Genomic DNA, 26,730 nt, shown 5'->3' on the forward strand with positions numbered 1-26,730 from the left:
TGTCCCCTTGAATTTCACATGTCAAAGCCCTAATCACCAGTGTGGCAGCATTTGGAGTAAGCAAGTAATTAAGGTTAAATAAAAGATCATATGAGTGGGGCTCTGATCTGACAGGATAAGTGTCCTCATAAGAAAACACACCAGAAAGCTCCACCTCCAGCTTACTGCATACACCAAGGAAAGGCCATGTGAAGCCACAGTGAGAAGATGGACATCTGCAAGCCAAGAAGCGAGCCCTCATCAGAAATGGAGTGGGCTGGAATCTTAACTTGGACTTCTAACCTCAAGAACTGTGACAAAATAATTGCTGTGTTTAAGCTGCCCAGTCTATGGCTATTTTGTTATGGCAGCATGGGCTGGCAAATACACATGTGTTTAGATTTTTTGGTATATCTTGCAAAGGAGAAGTGACATCTAAATAAACACTACTTTGTAATAACGTGACATCATGTTTCTTGTGGGGTCAAAACACTTTCTCATTACTTAGGTTACATATCACCATCATCATCCCAAACACAATAGGGGTTGTGCGTCTTTTGTTTTTTATCTTCATTGCCATTTTGCACATGGAGAAATGGGTCTGGGTTGGATAAGAGGTGTACCTAAAATCATACAGTGAGATACGCTAAGAATCTAAGGTGTCTTTATCACACTGCGATGCTTCCCAATACAAAGTCTTATTGAAAATATGACAAGTTTAGAGTCTAAAAATCTTGTGAGCTCTATAATCATTTAATAGAATAATACCTGTTTCCTCATTGTAAACACAGCTTAAGTATAGGTAGAGGGTACTTCAAAAGGGGAGAAGGGGTAAAGAATTCTAGCCCCTAGTTTTAATCAACTGTTTTTGCCCTGATCTGACAACCTGGTAATCATGTTATATAATTTAAGAAACATACTAATATATTTCATTTTTTCCATATAAACAAATATTTTAACATAACCTTTTAAAATTTTTGTCTCAGTAGTAGGGATCTCTTTCCCTATCCTGTCTCATCATGGTTCTCCATTAGCCTATGTTTTCTATTGGCTTTTGAGCAGATAATTTCATCTTTAGTTTAGTTTTGGGGCCCAGTGGTGGCTGTATGGTAAGATAAATTAATTGGCTATCCAAGGGCTGGCCAACAGGCTTTAATTCAAGTTCTAATCCAGCCATTGCTAGTGGCTGCCTAAAGCACGGTGTTTAAGGTTCTGAAGCTGTGTCTAGACTTCACAAGCAAGAGTACTGTGATTGATTATCAATGTCTGCCCTGGTGAGAAGGACAGAACAGCAGCAGGAAAGCTATGAATTTGCTATGCATGGCCCAGAACTTAAAATATCGAAGACCCTTCCTGCATCACAGGCCTTGCATGAGGCCATAATAAACACCATTCCAGCCCAGAAAAATAAAGTAGACTATTCTATTATCATAGAATACATATTTCTGATTCATTTGCACTGTGGCTGCCTTTGAGAATAATTTAAATGAAATGAAAGGGTATATTTTAGTCATTTTGAAAAGGAGGACATTTTGGGGAACATTTCATCTGACAAATTTGTTGAAATGGTCATTGTTAGGTACTAAGTAGAGCAACCAGAAAAAAATGCCTTCTATGAAAAATGTTAAAATATATTTAACATTTTCTCAATGCTATAGCAGTTATTTCACCTTGAGTTATGAGGCTTCAATGACTAATATTTCGACCAATCAGACCATAACAAATGCATACCAGTGGAGCACAGCGTTGTTCTGATTATGCCCACACAGTGTTTCCACCAGCTTTCAGATCCTGGTAACAAACCTGGAGTGTAAACTGATAACGCATATTTGCTCTCTCTGTGTGTGTGTGTGTGTGTGTGTGTGTGTGAGAACACACCCTAAGGTGACCCCTAATGATTTATATCCCATTGGGTCATCTCTGCTTGAGTGTGGGCAGGACCTGTGAGTCAGTTTTAAGAAATAGAATGCAGCACTGGTGATGGGAATGCCACTCTGTTCACAACAGCAAAGACTTGGAACCAACCCAAATGTCCATCAATGATAGACTGGATTAAGAAAATGTGGCACATATACACTATAGAATATTATGCAGCCATAAAAAATGATGAATTCATATCCTTTGCAGGGACATGGATGAAGCTGGAAACCATCATTCTCAGCTAACTAACACAAGAACAGAAAACCAAACACCGCATGTTCTCACTCATAAGTGGGAGTTGAACAATGAGAACACATGGACACAGAGTGGGGAACATCATGCACTGGGGCCTGTTGGGAGGTGGGGAGGTAGGGGAGGGAGAACATTAGGAGAAATACCTAATGTATTTGACATAGATGATGGGTTGATGGGTGCAGCAAACCACCATGGCACGTGTATACCTATGTAACAAACCTGCATGTTCTGTACAAGTATCCCAGAACTTAAAATATAACAACAATTAAGAAAAAGAAATAGAATGTGGCACTGGTGATGGGAATGCCACTCCCACAATATTGTTTTATTGTATAAGACTCCTTCTTGGTAGACTAAAGAGATTCTCTTTTTGGCCTTGAAGAAGCAAACCACCATGTTGCAATCTGCCTGTGGGAGGGGTCATATGGCAGGGAATTGCAAGTAGCTTCAAGGACCTCGAGCAGGCTCCCTCTGGCAGCCAGGAATAAGCTGGGCCCCCAGTCATACATCTGCAAGGAAATAATTTCTGCCAACGGCCTGAAGGAGCTTGGAAATGGAATCTTCCATAGTTAAGCCTCCAGATGAGAACACAGCCCAGCCAGCACTGATTGCACCCTGGTAAGACACTGAGAGGAGGACTCAGCTAGGGCATTCCTGAACTTCTCACACACAAACATTTTGAGTTACTAACGTGGGTTATTTTAAGTGCTAGATCTGTGTAATTTTCCTTGCAGAAACAGAAAAGTAATATAAAGTGACAGAGATGAATTTAAAATGTGACCCCTAAACTTACATAATGTGATTATAAGGTTACAACCATGCTCAGAATGTCAATGAGCATGAGAGAAACTGTTAAAAGAGAAAAGCTAAAGGCTTTAGAAGAATACAGCTTGCATCATGTGACTATTCCCAGGACAGTAGTTTGTAACTTTTTGTGTTTGGTGGAACACTTGAAAAGTGTAAAATGTTTCTCTCTCCATAGTTACTTATTATTATCCACTTGGTTATCCTCCAAAACCTTGTCCCTGTTTGAGTAGAACCATTTACTGTCCTGGCTGCAGTTTTACATACTCAGGAGGTAGCTCTTGCACATTTCAGCAAACATGCTTTGATCTTTGGTGTCTGCTTAATAGGCTGCCATACTTCTAACCCCCTACTCGCAACAAGGCACATTCTGTTCTTACCATTCCACATGCCCACAAATGTTACAATCTGACAAACTTTTCTTATAAACTTGTTTTTGAGTACATATCCTCCTCACTTTTAGCAGGAATAACTGGCATTCTTGATCATACTTTGACCCCTTTGAAAGGGTCATAGTATACCTGTGTATCATAGCACCGGTTGACACCTGGTCCCACTGCTTCTGGAGAGACTTTTACTTTACTTTTACTGACCATTGATATTTTTGTTGCTGCAGATCGGGAACATTTTAAAGCTCATTAGCTTAACTGTTAAGAAGTTGGATGGTAAATCTGTGGTGAGGGGATAAGAAAAAGATGAGGTACAATTTTGATTTGATAAAAGATTCCTTTTCTATATTAAGGGGCTGAGTCAGATATGAGGACACTTGATACACAGTGACATGACAGGGATAGCTGCAGATCTCTTATGATTGTGCGATTGTGCGCCTGTGTGGACTAGGTGCAACTAATGGAATCAATTTAAAGCCCCAGTGGCAGACAATGCAGGAAAAATGTGGCTGTCTTGCTTGGATCCTGGTATCAGCCCTAGTTAAGATGCTCCAGGAATGCATGCCAGAGTCTAGGGAGACCCCTCATGGTGCAGTGGCAGGCAAATGCATACTGCTTACTCTGGGAACAATTTGTGCTTGGAGCAATTCGTGTTAGGATGGCAGCTAAGGGGCCCTGCTGGCTTTCAACATGAAAGTCTAGCAAGCAGTTTCTCTGTGGCTCAACTCGGAAAGCAGGGCAAGAGGGGTTAGGTTTTATGGGAAAGAAAGATCCTTATGGAATAATGTTTGCAACAGACTAAGGGAACATACAAACTCCAAGTCTGGAAATATTTACCCTTTGCTTTATATTTGGTTACACATAAGATACTAAAATGTGGTTATTAGCCTTTTTCTTGTCCCTTCACCACAAAATTATGCTTTAAAAATATATAATCCTCCAAAAAATCAGTCAATTAGGTATGCACTAAAATTCAGTTTGTGAACATTGGATTAATCATTTCTGTGGTTCCCAAGTTTATCCAAATTATACAATTATGATAATATAATGATGATGATGATCAAGGTCATTGTTATTATAATTATCATCATCGTTTTACTTAATCATTCTCTTAGCATTAAGTATTTTGTTCAAATATAAAAATAAATCTGTGAACGCTGTTTCATTAACTCTCTTTCGAAAATACTATTAGAAAACGATGCCCTTTCCTGGAGAAATGGAGAACTTATTAGGTTTTCATCAGAAAGGCCTCCCTACTAGGAACGATTTTTCAAAAAACAATTCAGTAAAATTCACATAACTAAAACTCATGACTATAAGCATTTTAAAGTGTACAAATCAGTGGCTTTGAGTGTATTCACAATGTCAAATCATTGCCACAAGTTAATTCCGGAACATTTTCAGGATACCAAAAGGAAACCCTCTTCTAATTAAGCATCATCATTCTCCTCTCCTCAGCCCCTAGTGACCTCTAGTTTGCTTTCTATCTCTATGGATTTACCTATTCTGGACATTTCATATTAGTGGAATCATACACTATGTGGTTGTTTGCACCTGGTTTCATTCACTTAGGTTTTTCAAGTTCATTCATTTTAGTGCAGGCTACATATCCCTTATTTGAAATGCTCATGACCAGAAGTATTACAGATTTCAAGTTTTTTGGGTTTTGTAATACTTGCACATACATAATGAGATACTATGGGGATGGGACCTAAATCCAAACACAAAATTTATGCATGTTTTATGTGCAACTTATACACAGCCTGAAGGTAATTTTATTTTTCCCTTGGGGACATGGAATAAACTTTGTGTGTTTTTCATCTGCATTTTGACTCACTTGACCTGTCACTTGAGATCAAGTATGGAACTTTCCACTTGTGCTGTCATGCTGGCACTCAAAACATTTCAAACTTCAGAGCAGGTCAGATTATGGATTTTTGGATTAGGGATATTTGGGCTATACATCATTCCTTTTTACAGCTGAATAATGTTCCCTTATATGGATATATCACATTTGTTTACCTATTCACCCACTGATGGACATTTGGGCTGTTTCCACCCTTTGGGTATTATGAATAGTGCTGCTGTGAACATTTGTGTATCAGTGTTGGTCTGAATACATGTCTTCAATACTGTAGAATCTTAGAATAAATGCTTGGTTTTGTGTCTTTTGTTGGGGAAAACTTCAGCCCTGGCCAAACTGTTTTAAATGATGCCATAGCTCTTTGCACACTGTGTTTCAGAGTATTAAGAAGGAGCTGTTTCACTTGGGAGGGTGAAGGTGAATGTGGCAGATCAAAGTGCATGGGGCTGGGGAGAATCAGGGAGGGAGAGGCAAGCAGAAAAAGTAACCTGGGTCCTCTCTGAAATAACTCAAGTTTCTCATAATCTGCTATATTGATAGTAATGACATGGTGTCTATTGTCTGTGATTATTACTATGACTGTCTACATTCATCTGTGTTTCCAGAAACATAATCAGTTTCTACCCAGTTAGTCAATCTTTAGTAATCCATCAGTGGTCTAAAACAATTAGGATATTAATGCCCAAAATAGTATATTTGAGCGTGGCAGCCGAGGCTTCATACACAACTCTTTTGTGTTTGGTGAAAGTTTTTTTTTTTTTTTTTTTTTTTTTTTTTGTGTGTTCTAAAGCACAAGAAGGCTCAAATTTATTTTTCCTAGCAAGCAATAAAAACAGTAATTATAAACTTTATCTGTAAAATAGAATTAATAATAGAGTTGCTATGAAGATTAAGTAACCTAATATGTTTAAATTGCTTAGAACGATGCCCTTGCTATGAAGCAACCATTATATCATGATTATTACTCATTTAATATAAGAGAGCAAAAATAGTGTTGTAAAAAGTAAATCAAACTACGTTCTCCCCTTGCTTAAAGTCCTTCAAGGTTTTCTCACTTTGCCAAATCAGTAACGAATTTCCATGTACTAAGACCCAGCCTGAATAATTGGGTTTCTAACCTCCCAAACAGTTTTGGATTATTTTTCTTCTAGCTTACTTTGATTTTCTTTCCTGGAGGAGATCAAGATTTTCCTGCCACAGGGCCTCAGCACCTGCTTTTCCTATGCATGTCCACACTACACATACCTACGCTATGTCCAAACTACACTTCTGTTGGCTGGTTGCTTCTCCTCTTATGGGACATGGCTCCAATATCACTTTCTCCTAGATACTTTCCTTGCTAAAAGAGATTCATTCTCCCATTACAAATTTCTATTTCTTCTCCTTTTGGCTATGGTCAAATAGTAGCCTAATTATAACTGGCAGTTTGTAAATTATCCACTGACTACACTTTTGTCTATCCTTCTAACTCTCTGCAAATCACCTGCCTACTCTAATCACTCTTGTACTTCCTATATTTAGCACAGTGTTTAGATATTCATGGTATATATTGATTAAATGTTTGGGAAACAAACATAATTTCCAAATAGTTTTCATTTCCATTTCTGGAAAGGAGAGTTAAGTATTTTATAAGTATGATTATCTCACACACTCTCATGGTAGGTATTATCAATTATCTTATTTTAATAATATTTTCAAATTATTTATTTGTTCCTTTGCATATTTCATGGCTCTTTTTTCCTCAAAGGATTTGAGATGACAAATTCTATCAAGCCTTGGTTATGACCTGCATTCACTTAAGGCGTGTTTTGACTTTGCAGTGTTCATTTTATACAGTAATTCAATTTTAAATAGAGTCAGCAAAAGAAGAGAGAATTAAGAGTAAAAGATTCAAGTTTGGAACTAGGTATTTATAGATTTTTGGCTCCCTAAAATATTCTCCCCCCCCCCCTTTTTTTTGAGACAGGGTCTCGCTCTGTACCTAGGCTGGAGTGCAGTGGCATGATTTCAGCTCACTGAAATCTCTTCCTCCTGGATTCAAGTGATTCTCGTGCCTCAGCCTCCCAAGTAGCTGGGACTACAGGTGCTTGCCACCATAACTACCTCTTTTTTTTTTTTTGTATTTTAAGTAGAGAGTAGATTTCATCATGTTGGCCAGGTTGGTCTTGAACTCCTGGCCTCAAGTGATCCACCCCCTCAGCCTCCCAAAGTGCTGGGATTACAGGTGTGAGCCACCATGCCCAGCCCATTTCCCCCCTCTTTTGATAACTGAATCTCAATTTCCTTTGGAGAATCATTCAGTTTCTACTCCCTGTTCATGAGCTTCTGAAGTGGGGGTGTGCCTTCATCTTGATCAGTCATAAATCATTATCTTCTGGTCACAGTGATTGCTTGGAGTAGAAATTGGCAAACTCTTATTTTCCATAAAAGACCAGATAATAAATATTCTAGCCTTGTAGGTCACATGCTCGTTGTCACAGCTACTCGATTCTGTCATGACACCACAAAAGCAGTGTAGACAATGTATAAACAAATGGGTGTCACTATGTTACAATAAAACTTTATTAAAAACTAGTGGTGGACCAGACTTAGTAGACTGTTGCTTGATGACTCCTAGTTTAGAGTACTGCTCCTCAAAGGGTGATTGTCTGTTTGTTATTGCTGGTCTGTAACAAGTACATAAATTAAGAAACTTTTGTAATAATTGGGCAGGGCAACTTTATGTCTGAGAAGTCTAATAACAAATAATTTGGGCTTATATTTTATGTCCTTTCATTTTATTTTCATGCTAATTCATTTTAATTGTGTTTTACATTGGCCCATGACAGATTGGGTATTTTTCAAAAAGAGTAAAAAGGTCCTTCATGATGGAGAGTTTGAAAAGCGCTGGTGTAGAACACAACATGACTTAAGCCAAGCCCATTAACCCAAACCAAGCCGATCCCATGACTTACCTAAAGAGACACATTTCCTCCACTGGCACACAAACCCAGAAAAAATGTGAGTTTGGAGCTGTTTAGAGCCATGTCAAAGAGTCTAAGACGGAAGCCAACACAGTAGAAGGCACAACCAAAAGATGGGATGGAATGGGATGGAAACTGAGCACAGATGGCATCATTTGAGGCTATGCCTTAAGAAAACCTGTAGTTTATTATTGTGTACTTGCAGTCTGCTTCCTTCATTAATAAGTTTTATCCCTGGATTTTACTTGAATATAAGACTACAATCCCTTCTTGCTTCTTAAAAAAAAAAAAAAAAAAGGAAAAGAGGAAAAAAAAATCCAGTTTGAATTGGGTTTTTTGTCACTTATAACCAAGAGAATCTTGACAGACATACATTTTCCTGCCCTTTGCTTCTAATAACTACCTGTGAGAGACTAGAAAAATCACCTCCATTATTCATACGTTTATTTCCACTACTATGAAAATAATGGGGTTTCACCAAATAATACCTCAGTTCTACTAGAACTTTAAAATGTGTTTTTGGTGGGGTTCACTCACTGCACACTGGCTCACAGTCTGGCCCTCGCCCAGAAGATAAATAAATACATAAAGTGTATTTTAGTTTACCTTTTCATGATTAAATTGAAGATATTTGTGATCTACATTTAAAACGCGAATTCTGAAATTTTAGTTTGTAGCATGTCTTCTCAAAAAAAAAACAAAAAAAGGAAGATGGAAAGAAAGAAGGAAAACAAACAAGCAAGCTAGCTCCAAACAATAAACAAAAACAAAAAGCAAAAATACCCTCTCTACTAAGAATTCAAGGTTCGGTTCAGTTTGCCATTTTGGTAATGGCAGACTTAAGAGTGATTTGAATGCATCAATAAGCAGTAAGCAGGTTTATTTTTTCTTTTAAATTAACATATAAAGAGTTTCTATGAAAAATTCTACCCTAGATATTTGTTATTCATATTAGTTTGTCCCTGACAAACAAAATGAGTTGTTTAGTATAAATGAAAATTCTGCACAGATCTCAGAATATATTTTAATAACTAGGCTTCTTTACGAGAGTAAGGAGAAAAACGTATCTCTTCGATGATTTCTCTAGTTCCATGTTAATGACAAGAAGCTTTACTACTTTATCTTCTACCGGGATAAAGGGAAAAGACTGTTGCAAAAGTAGGTGAGAGAAAATCTACTTCTAGGCCCCAACCTATACATGTCAAAAATCCCTTTTGCTGGAGACAGGCTTTCAAGGCTCCATTTCCCAGTAAGTGTTAAAAAAATATCTCCTTTACTCATGAAAGTCCCTGAAGACCGTTTTAGTCAATCATGCTGGCAGCCAACCCTCTATACACAAGAATTACTTCAAATGTTTCTTTCTACATGGTGGCCACTAAAATAGTTTTCTCTCTCTCTCTCAGAAAAAAAAAAAAAAAAAAAAAAAAAAAGCCACCAAACAGCTTTGGGAGGAATTTTTATAATCCCAAATAGGCTTTTTCTAATCCTCTACTTGAATCAGCCTTCAAGGAAAACTGCCTTTGTGCCCTCAAGCTGTCTTGCATTTCCAGTGACATCTTGGGCTCTGTAATTACCATGTTTTCAGTGAAGGTCAGACTTGGTCTTTTTTCCTTAAAATAATAAATTTTTCTACTTTAGGGAAATGCAGCTACTTAGACCCACTTAGCCATAATGCGCTTTTCTAATTTGGTATTCATATTTTGCATGGCTGTGGCATTGTTCTCAGCCCCCAGCATACGTTTAATCTCTGTGATTTATAACCCAGCCTCCCAGATGTATCTTTGAGAGTGGGAATATTAACTAATTCATCTTTGCATCCCCAGTGCCTGGCTCAATACATATGTGTAGATTAAATTATTACAAAATAATATAATAATTATTGAGGACTTTCTCCATTCTAGGTGCTATTATAAATACTTTTCGTATTTTTCATCCTCATTGCAACCTCATGAGGTAGACACTATCCTTATGCCTATTTGACAGATGAGGAAACAGAAGCAAAAAGTTGTACAACAACCAGTAATTGCCGAGCCAGGATCAAACTCCGATCTGGAATCTCTTAACTATTGGACAATACCAAGTGCCTCAAGCTATGTTGGTAAAGAATGTACTTAGTATGAAGCAAGGGGTTGGTAATTGAAGTCACCTATTCTTCCCACAGTAGCATTAGATCCAAGTGGATCCTTTGGAAAAAGTTCAATTAATGGGTTACCAGGTGGAGATAATTTTCCTGTAGCAATGACTCCTGAGCATTTTTCTCTATCTATGCCATCACTCCCAAGGGCAAGCTATTATCCTCTTCCTCCTGGGCTACAGCTATTTCTATGCACAGCAGTCAAAGCTCTCCTAAAAAAAACAAATGAAAAAACAAACAAACAAACAAACAAAAACCCCTTCTGCCTGTGTCATTCCCCTACGGCAAAGGCTTTATTACATGTCCAAATAGGATAAAGTCAGGATCCTCCTCTGATTGTGGAAGGTCCTTTGTGAGTACTACACTTGTCATTTCAGGCTCTTTGCAAGCTCATTTCCCATTCAGCACACTCTGTCTACTTTTGTTTCTTGGAAGGAATCAGGCTGTTTCCTAGCTTAGGACATTTGCTCAGGCTGATTCTTCTGTCAGGCACACTACCAACCTCCTATCCTTCCACCCTCCCAAATGACACATTTCTACTCATCTTCCTTTAGGTCTTAGCGTGGCTAGGAAAGAGTTTCTTGATACCTCTCAATCTCAGACCACATTAGATTATTTTCATGTGCACAGTCATAGCTGTGTCTTGCTCTTCTAACAATTACTTTTTAAATATCTTCCTACCAGCCTTGCCATATGGCTAATATCCATCATAATGTCTGCCATGTTGCTGACACTCCAGTGGCCTACTAACCAGAATGCATTGATGAATGGGTGGACATATATCAAAGAATTAAAGTTGTGTTAATTCTTGGAACCACGGCCTTGGAGATGATAAAGCATCTAGAACATACCTTGAAAGCACGATTAGCTGGTGGAGTACTGAAATGGTTTACCCAAGGACATTGACAATCAGAAAAAAGGTGGTATTATAATCATGTCTAACACATGCCAGACACTTACAATGTACCAGGCATCATTCTAAGCACTGTACCAAGTGGCCACTTTCGTTTTTCCACTGGGCTTTTTTGTGAAGTCAATTCAGAGGTCTCTCTCTCTACTAAAAGCTGACAAGAAGTAACAACAACAGTAGTAGTAGTGTTGATGGTAATAGTGATGATAATGATGATGGTGTTGTGGTGATAGAATCTTACTGTATGCTATATTATTTATATGCAGTATAATCATATGTAGTCCTAAGGACCACCCCATGAGACAGGTAATGGTATCGCCCCCACCATAGAGAAGAAAATGACACAGAAGGGTTAAGGAACTGTCTAAATTTACATGGATAATAAGGGCAGAGCCAGGACTCATATCAACCCAGTCTTGACACTCAGGGCCCATATTCTTAAGCATTATGTTTGACAACATCTGTTCCAGTTATCTTTTACTCAAAATTAGGTGGCTCAAAACAACATGGTATCTCGATTTCATGGGTTGAGTGGGCTAAGTGTGTAGTTCTTGCTTGGAATCTCTCATGAAGCTGTACTGAAATGTTGATTGGGTACTTTGGTCATCTAAAGGTTCAACTTGGCTGGATGGACATATCCAAGATGGCTTACTTGTAGAACTGGCAGTTGACGCTGCTGTTGCCTGGGAGCCCATTAAGTTTGTTAACTGGAGAACCTACACATAACCTCTCCAGGTAGCTTGGGCTTCTCAGAGCATTGATACTAGCTTTTGACAAGAAACAGCCCATAGGGACCATTGCAAGATACTAAAGGAAGCTGCAAGATTTCCTATGACCTAGTCCTGGAAGTTCAGACTTCTCTAACATTATATCGATCAAGGAAGCACTCGGGACAGCCCAGGTTGAAGGGGAGAAGAATTAAATTCAACCACTCAATATTAGAAACAGCATCTTCTGGGAGGTATTGATAAAGGCCATCTTGGCAACTATCTACCACAACATCCTGGCTCTTTTCTTAATTTATTCACATTTACAACTGATTCTTGTTAACACTGATCTTTCTGGGTAAAAGGGTAGGCATTGCTACCCTCCTTGTATGTCTCACTGGGGAACAACTTTTGGTATCCTTTAGCCAAACCACAGACACAGTGATATTTGATTTGTGAAAGTCTGTTGTCTTTTTTTTTTTTTTTTTTTTGCTTCAGGGAAAGAAGGTTCACTATCATTGTTATTTCAAGAGGCAAGTGGGAAAATCTTACGGAATAAACAGAAGCACTTCAAAGGACTTCTTAAATCACTATCTGCACAGATCACTTTTCCTTTTAAGCCTGTGAAGGAAGTTTGTTTGGCATTGCCTAACTTGCTTTGATGTAAATTCCTTCTTCAGTTTCCTTTCTTTCTTGATCCACATGTGAGCCTGGAGAGCTTGTGTCTTTCTGCACCCTCACAATCAAACCTGAGTTGCTTTAGATACCTGTCCTCTGGCCATGCCTGCAGCAGTGTGGACTGTGGATCATTCAAAATGATCAAGAAAGGTAGTTGGTCGGTTAGTTGGAAAACGCGGTGAAAGCAATAAATGACAAGTTGATCCATGCACCTCGTATACATTTCAGTCTAACTAAAATCAATGAAATGTACACTTATTTGCCAATTTTTAAATGTAAAGCCAAGGACTTTCCTTGGATTAAGAATTCATATATTGAGGTCCCAAACAGTCATTCTTGCATACACTAAATTTATTATGTATCATCTTTGATGCCTGGTTTTTAAGTAAAATGACAACTTAATGCAGAACATATACTTCCAATTGTTTTTAAATGATTTTGCCAAACTGCAAAACAGAGAAAAGAAGTATCTCTTTCTATCTAACCTTCAGATTTAGCTCTTTTTCTTCTCCAACTCATATTCCATTAGTTTATATAATATTTAATTAAATTATGTATTTCAATAGTAAGTGCCACAGGCACAAATAGGTTTGGAAATACTAAATGTTGTTAAATATACGCTCAATTGCAGAGAACAAAGTGCTCTGATGAACTAGAAGGTGTCCTACAAGCCTGAAGCCTGTGTTGTGGGTGTCCACTGGGATTTTTATATACAGAATGGAGAACATCAGTTACCCTGTTGTATTGGTTAGAGGTCAGTTAACAGAGCTTCTTTTCTTTTCTTTTTTTTCACTCTAGTTGTCTCTTAATCTCATTGATAACCAAGTTGTTCACAGTATAGAGAAGAATCTAGACTTTCAGCCTGATCTTTTTGTTAAAATCCTATGGAATCCAAATCAAGTTTACACAAAATTGATCATTTTTAAAACATGTTCTTTGTGCCAGGCACTATTTTAAGTGCATTGTATGTTTTATCTAATCTTATCCTTATAATAACCCTATGAGGTAGTGTGTCACTTAGGAATTGCATTAAGCTGCTAGTGCAGAAATAACAGGGGCTTAAAAACAGTTGTTTTCTTGTAAAGAAAATGATGAAAAGTAATCAGCCCAGAGCTTGTGAGGTATCATTAGGAATTAATTCATCATGTGTGACTTCCATTTTCAAGAGTACTGCATGATCCAAGATGACTATTGGAGTCTTCACATCTGTATTTTTAGCAGCAAATGATAGGCAGGAGGAAAGTTCTCTGGGAGACTTATTAAGATCTAGAACTTTCAGGCCACACCTGCCTGTGAGGGAGACTGGGATATATATTTTTCAGTTGTGAAATTTGATACTCAGCATAACATCTGGGTTATCCCACACAGAAAAAAGAGGAGAATGATACTGGATGTCAACCAGCAGACTAGGATCCAGACAGTTCTTGTTACTATCCCTATTTAACAGAGAGGAAAATGGGCTTATCAATGTTAAGATCCTGATCACCAAGGTTGTAAGTGACAGGTCTAAGACTTATACCAACTATCCAGGTGTGGTGATGTGCACCTGTAACCCCAGCTACTCAGGAGGCTGAGGCAGGAGAATCTCTTGAATCCAGGAGGTGGAGGTTGCAGTGAGCCGAGATTGTGCCACTGCTCTCCAGCCTGGGTGACAGAGCGAGACTCTAAAAGAAAATTAAATAAACAAACTTCAGGTGTGATGTTATGTTTAACCCTTATAAACAACCCTGGGAAATTGATATCATTAGCCCTAATTTTCAAGAAACTCAAACTTAGAAAGGTTAAGACCATGATTATACAGTAAGCATAGCAAGTAAGATCAGAGACTGAATAAAATCCTGGTTATCAGATTCCAAAGTGGAAGCGCCAAATCAACACACCATTTGGCACTTCTGGGAAAGAGTCAATACAAATTCCAGATGCTGTCTCACCCCGCTGTGCATGAGGCCTCCAGGGAATGGGGCATTAAAATATCATGAACTTATAAAAGTAATGTTTCATCAGCGTTCAATTTCTTCTTGAATTTTCTGATCATTCATTGTCTAAAATTTGCTTGATCATAGAAATCACCTAAGTTATTTGCTTAAAAAAAAACCCAAACTTCCTCTTACATCCATTAAGATGGCTACTATAAAAAATAAATAACAAGTGTTGGTGAGGATGTATAGAAATTGAAACCCTTGTTCACTGTTGGTGGGACTGTAAAATAGGACACCTGCTGTGAAAAACAGTTATGGAGGTTCCTCAAAGAATTAAAAATAAAATTACTGTATGATCCAGCAATTTCAATTCTGGGAATACATCCAAACAATTTTAAATCAGGGATCCTAAGAGATATTTGTATACCCATGTTCATAGTAGCATTATTTACAGTAGCCACAAGGTAGTAGCAACCCAAGTGTCCATCAACAATGACCGGAAAAACAAAATGTAGTGTATACATACAATAAAATATTATTTAGCTTTAAAAAGGAAATTCCAACCCATGCCACAACATAGATGTACCTTGAGGACTTTATGCTAAATGAAATAAGCCAGACATACAAAGATAAATACAGTATGATTTCGCTTATATTTGACTACCTTCAGTAGTAAAGTTCATAGAGACAGAAGTAGAATGGTGGTTTGCTGAGAAGAGGAAGATGGAGAAAAGAGGTGCTGTTGTTTAATAAGTAAGGATATTTAATATTGCAAGATGAGAAGAGTTCTGGAGACTATTTCCACAGCAATATGAATGTGCTTAACACTACTAAACTATACACTTAAAAATGGCTAAGATGGTTAAGTTTTATGGTATGTGCATTTTACAATCAAAAATAAGAAAAAATAATTTTCTGGTTCTTTTCCCTAAAGATTATATTTAGTACATCTTGGATGGAGCCAAGAAATCTGTATATTCAAAAACTGCCCCAGTTCATCCTTCAGATCAGACTAATGTAGGAAATAGGCCGTTTACATGTCTTAATCAAGTGCTTTCTCCTTTAATGCTGAACTCACAGAGATTTTGAAGGAGAAAATGTCTTCCCACAGTATTTTTTAAAGCTTTTCCTTCCAAGAAGAAGAAAAAAACTACAAAACCTTGCTATCCATGATCTTCTGTTTTTTCTACAGAATAAATATAGAGACATCACAGGCAAACTATCACACTCCAAAGATACTTATCTTGAAAGTTTAGCGATAAAAACTCATCCATAAAGTTATGAATCAAAGACTACAATGAAACAACAGAGAAGCTGGGCAAGCACTCCTTTCTGATTCATTCATTGGTTTCTTCTTTCACTCATGGACAGATCAGATGAATTCAGGGAGAAACGAGGGAATGGAGAATATCAGAGAAGCAGCTCACTCAGAAATTCTCTCTGAAGTCTTGCTTCTCTAGGTTTTGCTGCCTTAACTTTTATAAAAGAAAGTCTCAGTGATATAGAAGCCTCCACTGAGTATTTTGGAAAGGACTTGATGAAAAAAAAAAAAAAAAAAAAAAAAGCTACTGGTTGAAATAGAAAGGGTCCATAACAAGGCAATACTTCTTAATTTATCAAGACTTAATCACAGTGGGAAAGGGAGTTTCTACAAAGTTTTTAATCCTTTTATGGAGCAATGCAATTATAACCAGGGACCCACATGGACCAGTCTCCATACAGAGGTGCATTGTACACAACAGCAAATCTCTTATCTGCTAATTTCTATTTTTTTGGTGCATGTTTTAATTTTTTATGTACTGATCATAATATATAAGTACAGAACTGCTTGTATGTAGACTAAGTAAATAAGTACACCTAAATTGAGGGCATATTCTTAAATATCTTTTACTATTGAGGTAGGTGATCGATACAGTTTGATGTAGAACAGAGCTCCTCTATCTTTGGTGGGCCTCAGAATTATCTGGAAGTCTTGTTAAGATGCAGATTTCTGGGACACACAGGCAGAGATTCTGATTTGGTAGGTCTAGAGTAGGGCCTGAGAAATTATATTTTTAAATGTTTCCCATGTCGTGCTGACAGTGCCTATTCATAAACGTGATGTTGGGTAGCACTATTCCAGAGTAGTGGTTATCATACAATTTGGTTTCAGGATCCGTTTCTACTCTTAAAAATTGTGGAGGAGGCCAGCTGCAGTGGATCATGCCTGTAATCCTAGCACTTCAGAAGGCCGAGGCGGGAGGATCACTTGAGCCCAGGAGTTTAAGACCAGCCTGGGCAAGAGGGTAAAATCTCATCTCTATAAAAAGTACAAAACTTAGCTGTTCCAGCAACTCAGGAGGCTGAGATGGGAGGATTGCTTGAGCCTGGGAGGTCAGGCTGTAGTGATCTGTGATTGTACTAGTGCACTCCAGCCTGGGTTGACAGAGTACGACCCTATCTCAAAAAAAAAAAGGAAGAAAAAATTTTAGAGGATTCTAAATAACTTTGTTCATCTATTGATATCTGTTGATATTTACTGTGTTAGAAATTAAAAGTGAAAAATTAAAAATATTTTAAAATTTATTTAACAGTAAACCTCATATGTTAACATAAATGGCATATTTTAAAGAAAAATAACTATATTTTCCAAACCAAAAACATTAGCAAGAAGAGTGACTTATTTTATGATTTTTAAATCTCTTTAATGTCTCGCTTAATAGAAGAAAATTTTAGTTTCACTATATGCTTCTGTATCCAAACTTTTATGATATGTTGTCTTGCTTGAAGCATATAAAGAAAATTCGCCTCTACATAGATATGCAGCTGGAAAAGGGTGAGATGTTATATGATATGATAATATTATAGGATTATAACAGTATTTTAAGATAATCATGGTTATTTTTCTTTGGTATTAAAAGCTCAAAACATAGTAGTTTCTTAAAATTTAGTTGCAATATTTCTCTGAAACCTTATCGATAGTTACCTGAAAATCCACTGGTCTATCTTCCACTGCGAATGGTCTTATATCCATGCAAGATTTTGTAATATCATGAACTATTCACTGGAAAATATTGGTTCACTGAATTAAGCAGACTTTTGAAATGTTGAAATATTTCACTGTCTTATAAAAGTAGTGGTTTTTAAATATCACTACCAATAACATCAGAAAAGTCCATAAGTATTGGAAATCTGTCAAGCTAAAGTTTCCCAAAATTTTAATTTTTCACTTGAAAGCTTGAGCTCTATCATTGGCAACAAATACTGTTGGTTATTTTCCTTGGAAGTGATAGTCTCGCTGTTTATTTTGTTTTACAAAAGGGTTGCAAAATACCAAAATCTGAATAGTTTGTCAATTTTTCATGTAAGTGAAAAAGGTGGCTCATCCAGCTTGCCATTTGATTCACAATCACAATATATGTACTTCCCATTTTGTCACATGAAATATTACATGTGCTCAAGAGTTTAGATTAAATAAAGTTAATAACTTTTTACTGGTTTCTTAATAACATTTTTAATAAAATGGCCATTCTTTTATTTTACCATGTGCATATGGCAGCAAATAAAATAATGGCTACTAGTATATTTTGGTGCCACTACCTTGATTTTGTGCTAAGGAAATAGCAGTACTACTTATCATTGCTTTTGTAGCATTAATGCGAATGTCAACAGTGAAAAAGAATGTTTTATTATTTTCTGAAAATAATTTTGAACACAACCTTAAATGACTCATAGAAGAACACCAGGGGTCTCTGGACCACACTATGGGAAATGCTTTTCTAGAGAACAATGTAAAGTAGTCATTGAAAATCAACTTGCAAATAGAGTTTGGCCTAAAGATATATTTTATTTGGCCATCACAGTGCTTAAAAATTAAACTGAATTAGCTGTAAACATTTAATGATGAAAAGATTTCATATCAAAATATGGCTTTCAAACATTTATTGGTATATCGTAGAACTGGTAGCACTGGTTCCTCATTGCTTCATGGTGACGATAGGTATTCACTACCCCTTGTGCATGAGGCAAGCTTCTCCTAAATTGCTCTAGTTCCCATTTTCATTCATTACATTTACCTTCCTAGGTGCAAAGCAATCTGAGTCTGCAAATCCTGGTATTATGACAAAATGATGAAAAGCAAAGCCTTTGAGTTGGATATGCATGAGTTAAAAACTGCAACTCTTCTGCCTTACTAGCTATGTGACTTGTGACGTTAGCTCCATTTTTCTTATTCTCAGTTGTCTTATGTTCCAAATGAGGATAATAATATGAAAGTTGTCAGGATTAAATGAGATTCTGAAAATAAAGCACTTAGCTCAGAGCCTGTCAAATCTATAAGTGCATAATAAATGTTGGTTCTGTCAGTGGTGCCAGTTATAACAGAGCCACATGTTCACTTAATCCTCATAATAACCACATGAGGTGATTCCACTTTAAAGATGAGGAAAATGAGGCACAGAAAAATTAAACAGCTTTCCCAAAATAACACAATCAATCAACACCAACAGCTTTAATGCCACTACTAAAAAAATGAGACAACAATGCCATATATTGAGCACTCATCATATTGCAGGCTCTACACTAATAATCTTCTATTTATCATCTCATTTAATATTTACAAAACCCTGTGGTGCAGGTATCTTATCGCCATTATGCAGATGGAAAAATTGAAGCCTAGGGAATTTGAGGAATTTTCTCAAGATCAAAAGCAGATCCTGGATTTGAACCCAGATAGGACTCCAGAGTTTTGTCCTTAACAGTTCCAAGTCTTGGTGCTTTTTGTACGCTGTGATGGTTAATATTGAGCGTCAACTTGATGGTATTGAAGGATGCAAAATATGGTTTCTGTGAGGATGTTGCAAAAGAAGATCAACATTTGAGTCAGTGGACTGAAGGCAGATCCACCCTCAATCTGAGTGGGCACCATCTAAATAGACAGTGCCAGCATGGCCAGAACAAAAGCAGACAGAAGAACATGAAAATACTAGACTGGCCTAATTTTCCGGCCTACATCTTTCTCCCATGCTGGATGCTTCCTGCCCTTGAACATCGGACTCCAAGTTCTTCAGCTTTGGGACTCCGACTGGCTTCCTTGCTCCTCAGCTTGCAGGTGACCTACTGTGGGACATCACCTTGTGATTGTGTGAGTCAATATTCCTTAGTAAACTCCCCTTTATATATACATCTATCCTATTGGTTTGGTCATTTTAGATAACCCTGGCTAATACATACACATACTAGCAGGTGCTGAAATATGGTTATATCTGGCTCTATTGGACACTGTGTTTATTGCTGTGTGGGGGCATCTGTAAAGAAATTTGTGCTACTTACTGCAACCTGTAGATGCCAGACCAGACCACATAGTGGCTTCTTTCTGTGAAATCCTCCAATATATGCCAATAAAAAGAACAAGCAGAAACATCTACAACACTCTAAATGTTTTAATATGATGAATTTATAATTTATCATTTCAACTTTTTTTGGTACAGAGAATAGTTTAATAGTTGCAGAACCTTTTTTTTTTTTTTTTTTTTTTTTTTTTTTTTTTTTTTTTTTTTTTTTTGAGGCAGAGTCCCGCTTTGTCCCAGAGGCTGGAGTGCAGTGGTGTGATCTCGGCTCACTGCAAGCTCCACCTCCCAGGTTCAAACCATTCTCCTGCCTCAGCCTCCCGAGTAGCTGGGACTACAGGCGCCCGCCACCACGCCTGGTTAATTTTTTTTTTTTTTTGTAGTTTTAGTAGAGACGGAATTTCACCGTGTTAGCTAGGATGGTCTTGATCTCCTGACCTCGTGATCTGCCCGCCTCGGCCTCCCAAAGTGCTGGGATTACAGGTGTGAGCCTCCGTGCCCGGCCAACACTCACAGAAATTTTAACTTTTGTAGAAGTAAACACACACTTCCATCTTTACAAATATGCGATGACTTATGAATCATAAAACATAATTAACTTGTGAAAAATTAAAAGATGATGAATGTGGCTATTTTTTTCTTTTGTCAAATCCAGAGCTTTTAAATAATAAAAGAAATTTACAGTATGTTATAAAAAAGTTCATGCTGGTTTCTGACTATAATTAGAACCATCCGAATTTTGCTATCAAGTACTATCAAGTTTCCAAAAACCTTCCCTGACTTTATAATATTTTGGATTAAGTCACATTTCTAGACAATTTACATTCTCTCTTATTTGTAATTAAATTCTGACGTTTCAAACGCTCTCTGGACCATCATAACATTTCCCGTCTTTTCATAAGTTTAAGAATGATCCGGCTCGGATTAATTGGATCTCAAAGGATATAAATTACTGTTATTTCTGGTTCATTTTATCTTTATTTTGTTGTCAAAACTTACTGGCAATGAAACATCACAATAAACTCACACTTTAAATGATTTTAAATGGTTTTAAAGATGAGTATGCCAATAACACATAGAGTGAAACCAAACTGCCCTGGAAATGCTGTAGAAAGCTCTGACTAGGACAAAGCTTAGCTATTAAATAAGAAGTGGGTAGCTCAGTTGTGTAAGTGTCCAGATATCAAGACATCTGGGTAATTAACTGAATGCTTACCTCTTTAATGACAATTAATGCTGCATTGACATCATCAAACAAGAGTTCATTTCACATACCCAGAGGTCATCATTATGATATGCTTTGCTATGTGTCTCGTATTGGTGATTACAATGCATCATCTCTTACAACTACCCTATTAGAAAGATGAGTTATCATCATTTTATAGATGAGGAAACAGCCTTAGATCAAGAAACTTTGCACAAATCACAGAGCTAGCAACTGGTAAGGCTGAGATTTGAACCCATTTCTGTTTGCGTTCTAAGTCTAAGCTTTTCTCACATTGGAGGCATGGTACAGATCAGGTGCTGCAAATGGGAATGACCAGGGTCCAGGTAGACGGCCTGAATTTGTGAACATGGTCATGTTTCAGACCACAGGGAGTGGCCAGATATGTGAAAAACTGGAGACTGCACGCCTTATCTGAAAGCTTTCAAATCCAGAGTTCTAAAAAGCATGATGTAGGCAAACAAAACATAATCACTTTGTCTAGCCAGTTCTTTAGTTTGTCACTATGGTGCAGGCAAAGCAAAATCAATCCTGTATACATGGCTTTCTTTTCTTATGTAGTAACTAGTTGTTTAGGCTGCTGAAATCTGTTTAATAAGAGTTTATCAGGTCGGGCATGGCAGCCCACATCTGTAATCTCAGCACTTTGGGAGGCCGAGGATGGCTTGAGCCCAGAAGTTTGAGATCAGCCTGGGCAACTTAGTGAGACCCTATCCCTACCAAAATAAAATAAAATACAAATAAAAACATTGGCCAGGAATGGTAGCTACTCACTCAGGAGCTGCTTGAGCCTAGGAGGTCGAAGCTACAGTGAGCCATGATCACGCCACTGCACTCCAGCCTAGGTGACAGTGAGAACTCATTTTAAAAAACAAAGAAAATTATCAGTGAAGGAAAGGTCTCCATTTTACTGATCTTCAGTGAATTATAGATTAAACGTTTAAAAGCAATGACTAGAGAGATAGTCAATGATCACAAACTTTCCTCTAAAATGCTTACTGGCTTTTTACTATAGCAAAATGTACATTTTTAGTATTTAAAGTTTCCTAGAAATTATAGTTCAAGGTGCGAATCAGTGGTGAACTACCATCAGGCAAGTAGCCAGTGAGAGGGTTTGCATCATCTATTGGTATAAATAACTGGGCATTTGAATTTAATTGACTGAATGTAGAATTCTTTATCAGGTATATACAAAGCCTTTTATAGTAACTACAGTTTGCTTACATTTATTGGAGTGTCAAAGGAAAGAGAAGAATTGAAATATCTTAGATGCTTTCCAGTAAATATGGTGAGTAAAACTTGGGTTTCAATATTGCATAAAGAGTGGCTCAGAACAATTTCGTCAGGTACACTCATCTAAATTCTGACTTTGTCAGTAGAGGCAAAAAATTGATGGACTTTTCCTAATTCTCTAAGTAAGCCAGTGGCAAAGTACGACAAAACACAGATTTATTTAGGCCACTGTTAACACATGTAGTGTGGGTTGGGGTAGAACAACTTAGCACAAACAAGTGGGTTGTTCTGAAAACAAATGACTGGAATCAGTTAGACATCTGGCAAAGCCAGCTGGCACCTTGACATTTACCTTTGTGTGTGATAAGGTAGTGGAGTTGACCACTGAGAGAGATTTTGTAGCCTGTAGCCGTGGAAGTTGTTAAGAGAAAAGACAGTTGTTTGTTCTGGGTGGATTAGAGGCCCCAGAGGCTAGAGACTGCAACCCATGAACCTTTTCATTGCTACTTTGTGTGTAGATACAGCCACATCCACCTCCTTAAAATTCCAACAATCTTCCTATCTTTGCAAGAGCATGTGTTGTCATGGAAAGTAATCAAAGGGTGGGTTAAAATAGCCTTGATTATGATTCTTGCCTTGAAATTAAACCCCAGCAAGCAAATTGTTTCCTTTTTTCCCTGAGAAGATTTTAAATCCAATTTATTTGAAGTTTCTATTTAAACTGAAAATACTGTAGCATCTCATGCAAAGTGAAATCAATCTCTTTAGAAAAAGGGAGAGGAGTAAGTAGAAGGGGAGAATGTGGGCCAAGTGTATGAAGATTAAAACTTGCTTTTTCAAAGATTTTGAAATATGAGAAACTACTTCTGCCTCTAAGATTAATGATGGATCCTTGGGACAGAATCACTCTGTTTAACTGCTTTCCTGGTTGCTTAATAGGCATCTTGAACTTGATATATCAAAACCCAAACTCCTCATTCTGCTTCTGCCCACCTTCTTTCTCTCCTAGGCTTTCAACATTCAGAAAATAGAACCAACAACCTAGTTGCTTATGTCAACCTCCAGAAATCATCTTCCGTTCCTTTTTTCACCTCACCCACCAATCCAGTGCATTGCATCTTACCTCTATGACACATCCCAAACTAATTCCTCTCTGCTACTCTTATCCTGGCTCATCCCTTCTCTTCTCACCTAGACCACTGCAATAGCCAGCTAAGCATGTTTCCCTTGCTTCCACTCTTGCTCTAGATATTCCATTCCCTACTCAGTAGTCACAGTGATCTTTCCAAAACTGTGCTGTTCAACGTGGTAGCCACTAGGCAGAGTGCCTTCTGAGCCCTGGAAAGGTGGCTGGTTCCAAATGAGACGTGCTATAAGTCTAAAATATACACTGAATTTTACGATTTAGTACAAAGAAGAAAGAATGTAAAATAGCTCATTAATAATTTTTATATTGATTACATGTTGAAATGACAATAATTTGGGTGCATTTGGAGTAAAGCAGTATCAAAATTAAGTTTACTTGTGTCTTTTTACTTTTGAATGTGGCTACTAGAAAATGTAGAGTCACATGTGTGATTCACATTGTATTTTCATTGGACAGTGTTATTGTAAAATGTATGTATCAGATTATGTTTCTTCCTAGCTTAAAATCCTACGGTGACTTCCCAAGGCATAAAGTCAAGCTTCATACCACAGTCTAAAGAGCCGTAAGTGACTTGGCCCCAATCTCCTATTGTTTCCCTCTATAAACTTCAGGATCCAGTGACATTGGTCCTTTGCCTGTTTTTCAAACACGTGAAAGGCACTGTCCTCTTAAAGTCTTAGCTCTTGCTGTTCCCTCTGCTCTGAAGGCTTCTCTTCCACATGTTTACCTATATCAGCCCCACAGAATCTGTTTCAGGGAGGTATTTTTCAAACCACCTTAGGTAAAGTAAACCCCTAACTCTTCCAACCACATCTTCCTGTCTACCCTTCTTTATAACAACTAGCATTCTCTGAAATTATCTTGCTGCTCATTTGTATTTTGTCTTCTTCTCCTATTCTATCCATGCCAATAGGGACAAAAATCTCTCTAAAGCAGGATAGTGGGTGAGCTAAATATAGCTTCTCAATCAGAGACTACAACTGAGCACATAGTAAGTGTTCAGTAAATATTTGCTGAATGGATTAATGAACAAGATATAAATGGGCTTTGTAATCCATGAAGCATTTTATAGATCTGGGTACATATTGTCTATGATTAATTCCCTGCTGCAAGAGTACAGTTGAATAGCTTTGAAAGAGACCATGTGTAGACTCTTGGTTGACAAAGCCAGAAATGTCTGTTCTTTACAGAAAATGTTTGTTGACCCCTGACGTATGTATCTATTTTTTAAAGTTATACAAGATCCTTACGAGTTGGGCATTCTCTGCCTCCATTGTGTGCTGAGTTAGTTCCTCACTCCCATTCTGTGGCGTAGCCGAGCTAGACCACTTGCTGAGGCCTGGACACACCTTTTTATTTCAAGGGCATGCCTTTTTATTTGCTGATTCCCTAGCTGGGAATATCTGTCTTCCTGATGTCTGGCAAATACCTATGTTGATTGCAAGAAACAATAGAACTGACCCCGACTGGCTTAAGAAAGAAGTTAAATTTAGTGGCTCCATGAATTAAACAGTACAGTGACAGGACTAACTTTAGGCATTTCCAGGACGAGAGGCTTAAACTATGTCAACAGCATCTAGTTTCTTTCTCTCCATTGCTCTGTTCTTCCCCTAACGTTAGCTCAAATCTCAGGCAGATTTTCTACTTGTGGTAGCAAGAAGGCTTCCAGGAGCTCCGAAAGGCCTGAATCCATTACCCTGGCTACAAGAATGTGTTGTTTAAATTGGCTCAGAACTATGTTAATGTCAGTCTGCTGGGTGAAGTCCGTAGACAGTTCTACCAAAAGGTAGAGAGTAGAGGAATTAATCTTCTTGAGGAAAATCAGGGCTTTTAAACCAGGAGAAGTAGGAAACGAAAGCTGTGTGGCAAAACTCATGGATACCTGCTACCTCATCCTTTAAAACCTAGTGGAAATGTTATCCCCTTTTGTAAGTTTTCACTGACAACTTTGTCACTTTTCTAGGTGATTTCTGCACCCATTCTTATCTCCCTGGTCTTCCCTCTGTGTCAGTACTGCCAACCGTATGTGGTAATAATTGGTTAACTTGCCTCTCTTTTGCAGAGGCTTCCAGCTTGTTTTCTTTTTGGTGTCTACAATATCCAAATACAGTGCCTGATATACAGGAGGAGCCCAATAAATGCAGAATGAATGTTTAACAACGTCATGCCTGTAATCCCAGCACTTTGGGAGGCTGAGGTGGGTGGATCATGAGGTCAGGAGATCGAGACCATCCTGGCTAACACGGTGAAACCCCATCTCTACTAAAAATTCAAAAAATTAGCTGGGCATGGTGGCAGGTGCCTGTAGTCCCTGTTACTTGGGAGGCTGAGGCAGGAGAATGGCCTGAACCTGGGAAGCGGAGCTTGCAGTGAGCCAAGATCGCGCCATTGCACTCCAGCCTGGGCGACAGAGCAAGACTGATTAAAAAAAAAAGAAAAAAAAAAAGAATGTATGCTGGATCTCTTTTCTTGAGTAACATATTCTGTGTAAAAGTTGTGTCTTAGGAGAATTACTCTAGTAGGGTGAATTTGAGAAGACTGCAACTAGAAGACCATTACTGTGTTTCAGCATGAAATGAAGAGGAATGAGTCAAAGATGCTGAGCCATGGCAGTAGGAAAATAATGAAGGAACTTGATAGTAAGAAATGCTCTCTCTGAATCAGTGATTTAGAGATAAATCTCTAAATTATTGATCAAAAACTTAGACCAATTAAAAAAGCTACCATATATCGATATTTGCCTATATGCTAGGAACTACGTAATCTGCTTCATATAAATTAACAAATCAGAGTCTCTCAATACCCCGGAGGTACGGTAATAGTCTAGTTTTAGAGATAAAGAAAGAGTTTCAGTAATGTTAAGCAGGCTGTTCAAGGATATGTAGTGAGTTACGGTAGAATTTAGCTCTGAATGAAACTCTGCCTCTAAAGGGTGTGTTGTCATGAAAGCCAAAAGAGGTATGTAACGTCATCCATTTCTTCTATCACTCTTTTAGATCCCAAGATGAGTGACTTTGAGATTGAAGGTCTATATTAGTTTTAGCAGTTTAAGCAAGACACTACTTGTTTGTGGTAATACTCTTCAGACACTTAATAGATTAAAACACTCATTGGTTATAGACCCCTGTCCATTGTCATAGTAAGGTCTCAGTCGATCTCCCTGATGGTACCACATAACATCAGAAGTTAGATAACAGTCAAGAGTTGAATAAAGAGCTCATGGCTTTGTTGTCACAGAATCAAATCTCAAATCCAGCAGTCAGAGAGATATTGAAA

The 26,730-nt window shown here is 37.7% G+C and overlaps 1 protein-coding gene across 2 annotated transcripts in view; it reads right to left on the bottom strand.

Annotated features, from left to right (window-relative positions):
• The window catches only part of FAM19A1 (family with sequence similarity 19 (chemokine (C-C motif)-like), member A1), a 560,030-nt gene that overhangs the window by 44,666 nt on the left and 488,634 nt on the right, over positions 1–26,730 (bottom strand). The gene's annotated exons all lie outside the window — the stretch shown is intronic.

The sequence above is a fragment of the Colobus angolensis genome, unplaced genomic scaffold (genome assembly GCF_000951035.1).
Source record: "Colobus angolensis palliatus isolate OR3802 unplaced genomic scaffold, Cang.pa_1.0 Scaffold26, whole genome shotgun sequence".
NCBI classification, from domain to species: domain Eukaryota; kingdom Metazoa; phylum Chordata; class Mammalia; order Primates; family Cercopithecidae; genus Colobus; species Colobus angolensis.